Source organism: Portunus trituberculatus, chromosome 15 (genome assembly GCF_017591435.1).
Source record: "Portunus trituberculatus isolate SZX2019 chromosome 15, ASM1759143v1, whole genome shotgun sequence".
NCBI lineage: Eukaryota > Metazoa > Arthropoda > Malacostraca > Decapoda > Portunidae > Portunus > Portunus trituberculatus.
The window spans coordinates 18,682,392-18,696,720 of record NC_059269.1 but is presented as its reverse complement, the minus strand read 5'-3'; the positions used below and the strand labels follow the sequence as shown (position 1 = coordinate 18,696,720).

General features: G+C 42.9%; 1 long non-coding RNA gene across 1 annotated transcript in view; it reads left to right on the top strand.

The window, feature by feature from the left end:
* LOC123504173 overlaps positions 1 to 14,329 on the top strand; it is a 100,540-nt gene that overhangs the window by 47,613 nt on the left and 38,598 nt on the right. The window contains exon 3 of the long non-coding RNA XR_006674733.1: positions 10,471 to 10,531. This is a non-coding gene — a long non-coding RNA (uncharacterized LOC123504173). The remainder of the gene's footprint in view (positions 1 to 10,470; positions 10,532 to 14,329) is intronic.

The window sequence follows — 14,329 nt, the reverse complement described above, 5'->3', positions numbered from 1 at the left end:
CGTGTGGGGTGGAGAGAGGAGTGAATAAACAAACTGGCACACCATTCTTTCCCTAATTAATTTTTATCAGCATTCTAACAGACGAGAGAAGAAAAAAATAGTATTACAACAGTTTAATTTTTACCGAACCACCACTTCACTGCCTCAGAACAGTGAAAAGAAAAGAGCATCGTAAGAGTTGGCTGGTGCTCCGTTCCTTCCTCTAATAAACTGTTTAATCCCACACATAACACTTTGCATAATGGCTTTATCTTACCAACCATTTAGACATGAGTGTGCAGCGCCGGCCACTAGCTTCCGAGTTAATGTGTGTGTGTGTGTGTGTGTGTGTGTGTGTGTGTGTGTGTGTGTGTGTGTGTGTGTGTGTGTGTGTGTGTGTGTGTGTGTACTGCTTGGAGAGGTTCTAAAAGATGATAATGGTGATGATGCTGATAAAGACAAAGACGAGAAGATGAAGGAAGAGAGAGAGAGAGAGAGAGAGAGAGAGAGAGAGAGAGAGAGAGAGAGAGAGAGAGAGAGAGAGAGAGAGAGAGAAGAGAGAAAAAAGAGGAGGAAAATGAGGAGGAAAAGAAGTAATAAGAGGAGAGATATGTGTAACCTCTCTCTCTCTCTCTCTCTCTCTCTCTCTCTCTCTCTCTCTCTCTCTCTCTCTCTCTCTCTCTCTCTCCATTAAACACTTAGGCGGACAAAGTTACAAGCTCGTAAAGAGGAAATAAAAATACATATAAAAGAGTAAATGACGTTAATATTTTGTGGAGTGTGAAGGAGGGACAGGAGGAGGAGGAGGAGGAGGAGGAGGAGGAGAAAGAAGGAAAGACGAAGGAAGAGGAAGGAGAAAAGAAAAAAAAATAACAGGAAGGAGGGGAAGAAGGAAGAGGGAAGAAGCATGATAGATAAGAATGGAGGGAGGAGGAAGAAAGAATGAGGAAGATGAGGAAGAAGGAAAAAGGAAGAGCTGGAATATATTTTCTCCTCATCTTTTTTTTTTCTTCTTCTTGTTCTTCTTGTTCTTGTTCTTCTTGTTCTTCTTGTTCTCTCTCTCTCTCTCTCTCTCTCTCTCTCTCTCTCTCTCTCTCTCTCTCTCTCTCTCTCTCTGTCTGTCTGTTTGTCTGTCTGTCGTGTCCTATCTCCTATTCTCTGTTCTCTTCAATGTGTGTGTGTGTGTGTGTGTGTGTGTGTGTGTGTGTGTGTGTGTGTGTGTGTGTGTGTGTTGTGGCGTTTTGGTCATTATACACACTATTAACTTTTATTGCTCACACTGCTGCTGCTACTGGTGGTTGTGATGGTGGTGGTGGTGGTGGTGGTGGTGGTGGTAAGAAGTTGTTGTTGTTGTTGTTGTTGTTGTTGTTGTTGTTGTTGTTGTTGTTGTTGTTCTCTTTCTTTTTTCTTTCTTTCGTTCTACCTTTCTACGCATTTATTGAATATTTGCCTTTCACAATTTCTAGCATCTCTCTCTCTCTCTCTCTCTCTCTCTCTCTCTCTCTCTCTCTCTCTCTCTCTCTCTCTCTCTCTCTCTCTCTCTCTCTCTCTCTCTCTCTCTCTCTCTCTCTCTCTCTCTCTCTCTCTCCATGACTCATAATCGTGAGTAACGTGTAACTAACTTGACTCCTCCTTAGTGATTCGTCCTGACATCCCAACAAGTGACTCATCGGCTGGGAATGTCTTCTTCTTCTTCTTCTTCTTCTTCTTCTTCTTCTTCTTCTTCTTCTTCTTCTTCTTCTTCTTCTTCTTCTTCTTCTTCTTCTTCTTCTTCTTCTTCTTCTTCTTCTTCTTCTTCTTCTTCTTCTTCTTCTTCTTCTTCTTCTTCTTCTTCTTCTTCTTCTTCTTCTTCTTCTTCTTCTTCTTCTTCTTCTTCTTCTTCTTCTTCTTCTTCTTCTTCTTCTTCTTCTTCTTCTTCCTCCTTTTCCTCTTCTTCTTCTTCTTCTTCTTCTTCTTCTTCTGCTTGTTGTTGTTGTTGTTGTTGTTGTTGTTCTTCTTTCTTCTTCTTCTTCTTCTTTTTCTTCTTGTTCTTCTTTTTCTCGTTCTTGTTCTTGTTCTTGTTCTTGTTCTTGTTCTTCATATTCTTCTTTTCTTCTTATAATTATTATTGTTCTTCTTGTTCTTATTTTTGCTGTTGTTGTTGTTGTTGTTGTTGTTGTTGTTGTTGTTGTTGTTATTCTTGTTCATCATCATCATCATCATCATCATTTCTTCTTCTTCTTCTTCTTCTTCTTCTTCTTCTTCTTCTTCTTCTTCTTCTTCTTCTTCTTCTTCTTCTTCTTCTTCTTCTTCTTCTTCTTCTTCTTCTTCTTCTTCTTCTTCTTCTTCTTCTTCCTCCTTTTCCTCTTCTTCTTCTTCTTCTTCTTCTTCTTCTTCTTCTTCTTCTTCTTGTTGTTGTTGTTGTTGTTGTTGTTGTTCTTCTTCTTCTTCTTCTTCTTCTTCTTTTCTTCTTCTTGTTCTTCTTTTTCTCGTTCTTGTTCTTGTTCTTGTTCTTGTTCTTGTTCTTCATATTCTTCTTCTTCTTCTTATAATTATTATTGTTCTTCTTGTTCTTATTTTTGCTGTTGTTGTTGTTGTTGTTGTTGTTGTTGTTGTTGTTGTTGTTATTCTTGTTCATCATCATCATCATCATCATCATCATTTTCTTCTTCTTCTTCTTCTTCTTCTTCTTCTTCTTCTTCTTCTTTTCTTCTTCTTCTATCTGTTTTCGTTGTATTCATATTTCTCCGCTTTCGTCATCTTCATCTTGTCTTTGTTTTCGCCTTGGTCGTCTTTGTCGTCGTAATCTTGCATGGTATTGTTGTTCCTCTTTGCCTGGCTCTGGTTTTTGTTCCTATTCTTCGTTCTATTATCATCGCTCTTCATCTTCTTGTTTTCCTTCTCGTTCTTCTTGTTCTTGTCTATGTTCATGCTTTTTATCTTCCTTTTTTTCTCCAGTTCTCATTTGTCTTATTCTGGTTTTTCTTGTTTTTGTTCTTTCTCCTGCTGCTGCTTTTTTTTTTTTTTTTAATCTTTTTTTGAGCTCGTCTTATGATAGTCATTATTATTTTTTTCGTCTCTGGTGTTATACGATTATAGCGTCAAGTAAAAAGAATGATAGAAGAAAGAAGTATATTTTATGCATTATTTGTGAGGTTTAAATTCTTTTTTTTTTAAAGTATCAACGTATTTGATTTTTTTTGCGGTGGTTATTCTGTTAACATATTCACAATGTATTTTTTCTCTATCGGTTATAGTATAGTCAGTCTTTCAACTTTTAAAAGCCTTTTTGTAATCTGACATAATTTTTCTAGGCGTCTTTCGAAGCTATTAATTTTTATCCCTTTCTATACTAAATCCATCTCTTCACTGATTTACTTTCATCCTCTTTGCAAAAATGTTATAATCTTTTACCCCATCTTGCTCTTAATTCTCCCTCCTATCTAATTGCGTTTTTGCAAGCTATTTTGGGTCCAATTCTCTTTTCATATCAAATCCTATTCGTTATTCATTTCTTTCGCCTTTGGAAACTAATTAAATCTCTCTCAGCTCATCTTTTTTTCAACGTTGCTCTCTCAGCTCATCTTTTTTCAACGCTGCCCTTCTTTGTCCATCTTTGCAAACTGTTTGTCTCTATCTTCCTTTCGCTCCTAAATCGTCTTGCTATATTTTTTTCCTCTTAGCAAACTATTGTAATTTTTCTTCTTAGTGCTCTCACCACCTCTCTCTCGATCTCGACTCCTTCCCAGCATCTTTAAAAACAATTCAGATTTCTTGCTTCCTTCCTCTCTTTCACTTCACTCCCACAACCTCACCTTGCCAATTGTATGAAAAAAAAGTATTTGTAAGTCTTCGAGGGAGTAAACCTGATGCTTATCGTGGCTCTGTACTTCTTATTAAAGCAGATGGAGATGTGATAACGAGAAGGAATATCAATTAATTAGATGCCAAGGGGAGAATTATAAAATGAATGCAATTACGTGTTACTCTAATGAGGATTAAGTATTCTGTGTGTTAATTCTGATCCCTTGCGTTAATTAGAGGTAAACTTTGTATTCTATGTTTAAAGTATTAGAGACTTGAGGATATAGTGGGGAGGAGTTAAAAGCAACAACTAATAGAATAAAATGAGTATCTTAACTACGCACGAGAGAGGGAGAAAAAAAAAAAACTTTAAATATTTTTACGTTTAATTCTTACGAAACTTGCAGGATCTTCGGGCGAAATTAAAGGGAGAAAGTAAAAGCAGAGAAACAAAATGAGTGTTTCTTGCGTCAGTGAGAGGAAACAGGACTCAATATCTTACTTTAAACTCAAATTTTTACCAATCTTATGAGAGAGAGAGAGAGAGAGAGAGAGAGAGAGAGAGAGAGAGAGAAAAAAAAAAAAAAATGTAGTTGATAACTTAATAAGGAAAACATTCTCTGGTTTGAGTTCTTTGTGGTAGTCTGGCTATGATTAATTGATGCAGAATATGTAGTGAGAATATTTTCATTTTATTTTGCGAAGCTTAAATGTATTTCGTAATGACCGTTTAAGATTGAACAAGCGAGAGAAACACTTTATAATATCTTTAACGAGGAGAGTGTTATCCATGTTAGTTTTTATAAGCAATAATGAAGAATAACACCAAAGTCACGAGGAGAAATATCGCTACTAGAATAACATAACGGAAGCGCCTCAGTTGTCCGTGTAGCACAATCTAATACACTGATTGGCTGAAGAAGTGATGGCTGTTTGAGTGTTATCTTTACGAGATTGAAATTGCTACGTGGCGGGAGACGGGGAAACGATAACTTCCCGCTAAATACATCTGTGGCTTGAGAAAACTGAATGGTTGACGGGATCGGAACAGAGTTGCGTGTGAAACTTATCTCTGGACTCAACACTTTTCTGTTCATCCGTCGAGAAAATGAAAGAGTTAAGAATTCTTGTTGAAAATTAAATGTCTTTTTTTTATTTCTTTTCCTACTTCTCGTGTGTGTGTGTGTGTGTGTGTGTGTGTGTGTGTGTGTGTGTGTGTGTGTGTGTGTGTGTGTGTGTGTGTGTGTGTGTGTCTGTCTATCTGTCTGTTTGTTTTTCCTGTCCCTGTTTGTCTGTATGGCTGGATGTCTGCTTATTTTGTTTCTGTCACCTTGCATTTCTCTGTTTGTTCGTCTCTCTCTCTCTCTCTCTCTCTCTCTCTCTCTCTCTCTCTCTCTCTCTCTCTCTCTCTCTCTCTCTCTCTCTCTCTCTCTCTCTCTCTCTTCACCCACACACATGCACCCAAGCACCGAAACACACACAAAATTCTCCCTCAGAAAGCCTCCTCCTTAGCCTCGTCTTATCGCCACCACCTGGAAATCCGGCGAGAATTATAGCCCGACGGTGTGCCCGGGGAATGAAGCCGAGGTCGAGGCTGGGTTGCAAGGTCGAGACGGTGGTTGGGTGCGTAACTCAGGAGCCGCCTCTGTAACCTCGTGCCAGTCGCGTCTGAACCATGCAGCTGCCTCTTCACACGTCCCTTTCTCTCCTCCTCTTCCTCCTCCTCCTCGCCCTCCGCATCCCCCTCTCGTTCGTATCAAGCCGCTACCATCACCACTCGCCGACCGCAAATTCTAAAACGTGAAGGAGTAATAAACGAGTGAGGTTCTGCTGCGAATTGCAAAGGAAGAATGGGCAGGAAGGAGCTACTGTGCGCAGTTAATTGCACAGGTGGTGGGGTTCCGACGCATTTGGTGCTGTAAGGCCGGTAGCCGCGTCGGGGCGGGGGCTGCAGCGGGGTACTGCCCCAAGACAGGTCCTCACGCCGGGCCGGGAGAGGCCAGGGGTCGTGAGGGCACCGCCGAGAGAGAGAGAGAGAGAGAGAGAGAGAGAGAGAGAGAGAGAGAGAGAGAGAGAGAGAGAGACGGATGGATGGATAAGATATAGATAAAGAGGTATAGAAAAAGAGAAAAGAAATAAATAAAGAAAATAAAAGAAAAGATCCTGTCCTGAAGTGTTTATCAGAGAGAGAGAGAGAGAGAGAGAGAGAGAGAGAGAGAGAGAGAGAGAGAGAATAAAATTATTGAAACTGAATTAATGGAAGGAAGAAACAAGAAACGAGATTGTAGGAGGGAGGTGTGTGTGTGTGTGTGTGTGTGTGTGTGTGTGTGTGTGTGTGTGTGTGTGTGTGTGTGTGTGTGTGTGTGTGTGTGTGTGTGTGTGTGTGTGTGTGTATGTATGTGTGTGTGCGTGATCGGCAGAGAAAGCAATTAAGTTTATCAAAGTGGCAATGGAAGTAAGACAAAAAAAAAAGAAAATGCAAGAGAAAGAAAAGAAAATCAAGAGAAATAGAGCGAGAAAAAAAAATTGCATCGATTGTGTAGAGAGAGAGAGAGAGAGAGAGAGAGAGAGAGAGAGAGAGAGAGAGAGCTTCAGGTGGATACTCTCACACTCTTCTCTCTTCCTAAAGCAGAAACACAAAATCAAACAGACAATAGAAAAAAAAATAACAAAAATATGTTTCATGAAATAAATAAAACTGAATCGAAGAGTTTGGCGAAGTACAAAGTCATTCAAGCTTGCCCTCCTCTCTCTCTCTCTCTCTCTCTCTCTCTCTCTCTCTCTCTCTCTGGATAATGCATTACTTTTTTCTTTATCTTTTTTCCTTATTTTTTTTTTTTTTTTTAGTGTCATCTATAAAAAGATCATGTTAAAAGCGTCCTGTCACGGTTTGTCCTTGGGAGAGGGTAAAGAGAGAGAGAGAGAGAGAGAGAGAGAGAGAGAGAGAGAGAGAGAGAGAGAGAGTCATAATACATTGCCCTCCACGGATAAACCAAAAATTTATAAACATATACAATTGTCTCCGGCGAAGAAGAAGAAGAAGAAGAAGAAGAAGAAGAAGAAGGAGGAGGAGGAGGAGGAGGAGACGCAAGCGAGTCGCGTTCCAGAAGAGTGAGCCAGGAACAGAGAGAGAGAGAGAGAGAGAGAGAGAGAGAGAGAGAGAGAGAGAGAGAGAGAGAGAGAGAGAGAAAGAATGGGGAGTGGGACGGCCATCGGTGCAGCCTGCGTGTGTGTGTGTGTGTGTGTGTGTGTGTGTGTGTGTGTGTGCTGGACCGTGGCGGCTCAGTGGGAAATGCACAGTGTTCATTAGGAAACTTTATGGTCCGAAGGCATGTGGGGCGAGGCAGAGCTGGGAACACTTCTCTGAGTATTGTCCTTACTTGAGAGAACCAAGGAGGTGATGGCGGCCTGCAGGAGACTGAGAACTTTTAGAAGGAGGAGGAAGGGGGAGGAGGAGGAGGAGGAGGAGGAGGAGGAGGAGGAGGAGGAGGAGACAGGGAAGTCGTACGAGGAGAAAAGAGAGACAAGAAATGAGATCGAAGAAATGAGAGAGAGAGAGAGAGAGAGAGAGAGAGAGAGAGAGAGAGAGAGAGAGAGAGAGAGAGAGAGAGAGAGAGAGAGAGAGAGAGTGCTAAGAAAGGAAAAAAAAGAAATATAAAAGAGCTGGGAAAAGATGAGCTGGAAAAAGAGTAGCAGGTCGTAGTAATAGAAGGAGGACGAAAAGGAAAACGAAAAGTAAGAAGGAGAATATTGAACAGATAGAAATACATAGGAAGGTCAGACGAAAGAGCAAGCCTGTGGGAGAAGATGGAAAGGTAGACAACTGAAGGAAAATAAGGAGAAGGAAAGATGCTAAGAAGACCAAGGAGGGGAGGGTTTTCAGGAAGACACACTGGTAACGAAGAGGAAGAGGAAAAGAAATGCTGGAGAGATAGGAAGCAGAATGAAATAAAAGACAAGGATAGAAAGAAAAGAAAAATGAAAAGAAAGAGAAGAAGATAAAAATACACTGAAATACCCAAGAAAGAAATAAAAGAAGAGAAAACACACACACACACACACACACACACACACACACACACACACACACATCAGAGACACACAGAAAACAACACAAAAATGGAGCAAGACACGAAAGGAGGAATGACACTGTTATACTCTGACTCAAATAACTGAGGGAGGAAGAGGAAGAGTGAGAGGGAGAGGGAGGGAAGGATGCGGGGGAAGAGCAAACGAAGAAAGGGGAGTGTGGGGGAGCGAGCAAGCTGAAGGGGATTTACGAGGGAGATAAGAAAGGAAGAAGAGCTCATGAGTTCCAGTACGCTAAGGCAAAATCTCAAAGACGCTTTAGTTTAGGGGACAAGGCAGATAGCAAGCCAGCAGGGAGTCGGTCAGCTGCATCTCGCCCGCCACACCCTCTCTCACTCCCCTTCTCCTTCGAGGTCTTCGCGTGATTCCTGCAACTTATCGTTCGGCAGATCCAGTGAGAATAACTCGCATCAAACGCTACCTACCCATGCCATTTGTCTTGATTTATTGGTGGCGCCGCAGCTTGGTTCTTTTCCCTCTCCCTCTCTTCTTGTCTTAGGTTTTTGTTGTTGTTGTGGTGGTGGTGGTGGTGGTGGTGGTGGTGGCGGTGTTGATCTTGTTTTCCTGTTCTCTTTCTTCCTCTTTTTCTTCTTCATTTCCTATCAGTATTGTAATCATCCGCCTCATCATCGTCATCTGTTTCTTCTTCTCTTGCTCCTCCCCCTCCTCCTACTCCTCCTCCTCCTCCTTGTTCTTCTTCTCCTCCTCCTTCTCTTCCTCCTCCTCCTCCTCCTCCCCTGCCTTTATTACCGTTATTAATGTATCCAGTTCACATTAAGTTTGGCGCGGACAGCGTGTTGCAACCTATTAATGTCTGAGAGAGAGAGAGAGAGAGAGAGAGAGAGAGAGAGAGAGAGAGAGAGAGAGAATTCGACTCGGCTTACAAACGAATCCAACTCAGACAAATTTAGTTCTATCTATGCTAGCTTCGATATTCCCTCCCCCCTCTCCCTGTGTGTGTGTGTGTGTGTGTGTGTGTGTGTGTGTGTGTGTGTGTGTGTGTGTGTGTGTGTGTGTGTGTGTGTGTGTATGACCTGGCCGACACTCGAGACACCCCCGACACCCTACAAGCTGAGAAGTCAAGGGCAGTTGGGATGTGCAACTCGTTTCTTTGACATCCGACACGGCTGTCTTCGGGCCCTCCTCTCCTCCTCCTCCTCCTCCTCCTCCTCCTCCTCCTCCTCCTCCTCCTCCTCCTCGTCCTCCTCCTCATTCTCTCCTCGAATCTCGCTCGCCCTCTCTCTCTCTCTCTCTCTCTCTCTCTCTCTCTCTCTCTCTCTGCACTTATGTACAAAAATATACACAGTTTATTTATTTCTTTAGCTTTCTTTTAATTTTTTAAGTGTTCCTACTTTTTTTTTTTTTTTTCCAATTTTTGTTGTTTTTTCTTATTTTTTTTTATTCAATGTTTACGTCTCCAGAACTTAACGCTAAGAAAACAGACAGACACACGAACAAACTTACGTGGAATCAGATACGATATAATTGTTATTTTTGAGAGGATAATTTCGTATGACCGATGGAAATCACACACACACACACACACACACACACACACACACACACACACACACACACACACACACACACACACACACACACACACACACACACACACACACACACACACACACACACACACACACACACACACACACACACACACACACACACACACACACACACTCACAGATAGGTTGATAGATAAATAAACAGACTGGTGGAGAGGTAGCTAAAACATTGGAAATTCTTAAATCTTTCTGTCTATTTATCTTTTTCCTTCTTACGAGTTTCAGTATTAGAAAAGAAGAAAACAGGAATATCGGAACACCTCTGCGACTAAACTGATCTCCTCTTTGACCTTCTGAAAGCACAATTTAATCTGGCTTTCTTGTTACCCTTTATTTTCTGTAGTTAGTTTCCCTGGCATAGCAAAAGTGTGTGAGAGACATGGCAGGCTATCCAGTGTGAAATAAGGAGATCAATTAACTCCTCTTTGACACGTGAGAAACTGTACGAGAGTCTACTGCTTGATCAATATAAAGTAACTCAAACAGTTTACACACACACACACACACACACACACACACACGGTAGCTCAGTGGTTAGAGCGCTGGCTTCACAAGCCAGAGGACCGGGGTTCGATTCCCCGGCCGGGTGGAGATATTTGGGTATGTCTCCTTTCACGTGTAGCCCCTCTTCACCTAGCAGTGAGTAGGTACCGGATGTAAATCGAGGAGTTGTGACCTTGTTGTCCCCGTGTGTGGTGGTGCCTGGTCTCAGGCCTATCCGAAGATCGGAAATAATGAGCTCTGAGCTCGTTCCGTAGGGTAACGTCTGGCTGTCTCGTCAGAGACTGCAGCAGATCAAACAGTGAAACACACACACACAACTCACAGACGCAGTTTTCTATGCAAAGGCGAGGAGACATATTAGCAACTCAACATTCCACACCCAATACTCACATCCAGTTTCCTTTGCATATTCCAGACGAGAGAGAGAGAGAGAGAGAGAGAGAGAGAGAGAGAGAGAGAGAGTGCAAAGACGAGTAGACACATTTGCAACTCAGCATCCCACACTCAATACACACTCACATCCAGTTTCCTTTGCATATTCCAGACGAGAGAGGGAGAGAGAGCGAGAGAGTGCAAAACTGCGAGACAGTGCGGCAGATAACGAGGTAAGCTTCTCATTAGGTTAATTAGCAGGTGTGTGTGGGTGCCGCGGCTACCGAGTTACCCACAGGTAGTCCATCACGGCGCCCTCCATAAATCAAGGCAAATAGCGGGGGTCCAGTAACACCTTGGCCAGCCTGGGAGGGACCGGCGCCGCTCGTAACTCATCCAGCGTGTTACTTAAGTCGCGAAGTGATGCTACAGTGGCCCAGGTGAAGAAGTGGCGACAGGGGTTGTTATGGTCCTCCTCCTCCTCCTCTTCTTCTTCTTCCTCCTCCTCCTCCTCCTCCTCCTCCTCCCTTTGTTTTTCCTTGCCTTCTTTTTCTTCTTTTTCGACAGGAACTACCTCGCTCTTCTTCATCGTTTTCATGTCTCTTTTTCATTCTTCTTTTCACTTTTGATATTGAAGTAATGGCAGGAACATTTACGTATCCACTCTTCCTCTTCCTCCTCCTCCTCTTCCTCTTTCTTCTTCTCCGGTTTTAGCTTAAGTGAGATGGAAGCGAATGGAACTGCACTCTCCCTCCTCAATCTCTTCTTATTATTATTCCTCCTCTTCCTCCTCTTCCTCTCCCTCCCCCTCCTCTTCCTTGAATTCATTGGTGATATTGCAGGAGTCCCAAATAGTTTACATTTAAAGTGCACATTGGGTGGGATAGATGATTGATCCACCACCACCACCACCACCACCACCACCACCATTATAGTATTCTTGTTAACGTTTATACTAATGCAAATGTAAGCCTTAAAATTTTGTGACCGAGGAATGCAAGCGAGCCATAATTTTTTATTATAGTTAAAAAGAAAAAAAGAACAATAGAGAGAGAGAGAGAGAGAGAGAGAGAGAGAGAGAGAGAGAGAGAGAGAGAGAGAGAGAGAGAGAGAGAGAGAGCCAACCAGCCTATTTATGTCTCCTTTAAATCTCAACACTTATTTCTTTTAATGTGGAACTGCAATATATTTTCTGCTTATCCTTGATTCGCTTTTCATCCTCAGAGAGAGAGAGAGAGAGAGAGAGAGAGAGAGAGAGAGAGAGAGAGAGAGAGAGAGAGAGAGAGAGAGAGTGCTGTTCTCTTTTCTGTGCCTCATCTTAGTCTTCCCTCCACCTCTCTCTCTCTCTCTCTCTCTCTCTCTCTCTCTCTCTCTCTCTCTCTCTCTCTCTCTCTCTCCTCTGTGTGTCCCTCGCCTTTTAACACCCCCCTCTCCCCTGTCTCTCTCTCTCGGCCAAGCCCTGACAGCCGCGCCCCGCCAGATGCCCTGATAGCGGTCAGTCTTGCGGGGTGGGCGGCAGGCACCTCCAATTACTTCCTGAGAGAGACGCCGCCGGTTCCTCGGTTCCCCGGCCGTAAGAAACACTCGGAGGCGTATTTTTCCCTTTGCTCTCAACGAAGAATATACACGAGTGCAAAAGATAAGGATGAGAGGAGGAGGGAGCGGACGGGGAGTGGGAGAGCGCGGGGTAAGTGGATAGAAGGAAGGAAAAGAGTGTGGGGGGAATAAATGATACGTTTTTTTCCCTAACTATTCTTCTTCTTACTTTGAAATACATGTATACAGATTAAAGTGTAAAATCATGCGTTGAAATATACGTTTGTGTGTGTGTGTGTGTGAGAGAGAGAGAGAGAGAGAGAGAGAGAGAGAGAGAGAGAGAGAGAGAATATTATGGCTTGTTAGCGAGTTGTGACAGTAATGCAGACTTGTTCCTGAGTGAAAATGTAGTACTTGTGGGTTATCAGGAACACATCTCGCCTTGTCTTTGTCCTGTGATGAGTGTGGTGATGAGAGAGGGCGGGTGGTGAGGTGAAGTTTGCTGAGATTAAGTAATATTTGGGTTAGGTTAGGTTAAATCAAGTTAGATATTAGTTAAAATTAAGGTTAGGTAATGCCAGCTGAAGTTAGGTAAGGTTTGATAAGTTAAGGTAAAGCTGGTTTAGAGTAATTTTGATTAGTTTAGGCCAAGTATGATTAGGTAAGGTTAGGATAGTTTAAGGTAGCTTATTTTATATTAGCTTAGGTTAGGTTAGATAAGGTTAGGTTAGGTTAGGTTATGTTAGGTCAGGTAAGGTTAGATAAGGTTAGATTAGGTTAGGTTGGGTTAGGTTAGGTTAGGTTAAGTAAAATGAATTAAGTTTGGTTACCTTAAGTTTGGTTATTTCAGGTTAGAGTAGATTAGCTTATTTTACGTGAGAGAGAGAGAGAGAGAGAGAGAGAGAGAGAGAGAGAGAGAGAGAGAGAGAGAGAGAGAGAGAGAGAGAGAGAGAGAGAGAGAGAGACAGAGATAATATTGGCATGAAGTTAACAGTTCCCAGTAAATCTAGATAGAGATAGGGAGAGAGAAGGAGGGAGAGAGGGAGACAGAAAAAAGGAAGAGAGGAAGAGGAGGGAGGGAGAGGGAGGGAAGAAAGCAGGAAGGGTTTTGGTGAGCGGGAGGTAAATTAAAGAGCACGGGAGGAGGTATTAGACGTGGGAGGAGGAGGAGGAGGAGGAGGAGAAGTAGCGGGACACAGGGAGGAAGGGAGGCAGAGAGGGAAGGAGGGAGAGAAATGGAAAGGAGACAAAAGAAAGGTAGAAATGGTAGAAGAGAATTAACGGAGGGTGAGAGAAGACTTAGAAGGAAGGAAGGAAGACCAGTAAAAGTGAAGAGAAAAGGAGGAAGAGAGTAAAGGGAATGGGAGAAAAGAAAGGAAGGGAGAAAGAAAACCAGAGAAGAGAAGAAAGCATAGAAAATAGTGAGAGAGAGAGAGAGAGAGAGAGAGAGAGAGAGAGAGTTCTGAGCCCCGAAGGTTATTTAATTTCTTCTTTGGTGGAGACATTATAAGTCGTAAAATTGGTAAATAGCGGATGCGGTGCGTCTGCAATGATAAAGGGAGAGAGAGAGAGAGAGAGAGAGAGAGAGAGAGAGAGAGAGAGAGCACTGTGCAGGTTCTGGCAGTGTCATCCTGTGTGTGTGTGTGTGTGTGTGTGTGTGTGTGTGTGTGTGTGTGAGGGTTACGTACACCTCGGACTACAGCAGCAGACCTTTAGGCTCTTTCATGGCTGTTTAGGATCAAATTCTAAACTATTCCTGTTAAAGGGATTGAAGAGAATAGGGAGAAGGAGAAGAAAGAGGAGGAGGAAGAGGAGGAGGAATACAAAGAAAAGTCAAACAGCAGCAGATATTTTGGTCCTTTTATCGTAGTGGTGGCCGTGGTGTATAATGTCAAATATAAGTTCATAGGGAGGAGGAAGGAGGAGGAAGAGAATGAGGAGGAGGAGGAGGAGGAGGATTTACAATAGAAGTTTGATGGAGAGGGAAAACTGGTATAGTGTTGCGCTAATGGTGTGGTGGTGGTGGTGATAATGGTGGTGATGGGATGTTAATGGAGATGGAGGTGACAGTGGTGGTGGTGGTGGTGGTGGTGGAGGTAGTGCTGGTGATGGTGGTGGAGGTAGTTATAGTAATGTTGGTGACCGTGTTGATGATGGTAATGGTTGTGGTTTTGGCGGTGGTGATGGTGGTGATGGTGGTTGTGGTAATGGTGGTGGCGGTGGTGGTGGTGGTGGTGGTAATGGTGGTGGTGGTGGTGAGGAGGAGGAAGACACCAGTATCGTGTCACCACATTAGCTTCGCCTAATTAACAATTACACACGCACGCACGCACGCGCGCACTCACACACACACACACACACACACACACACACACACACACACACACACACACACACACACACACACACACACACAGTTAACATTAATGTAATCTTATATAAATAATAATTTAACACGAACACAGTTGACCAGAAAGGGCGAGAAAAAAAAAAAC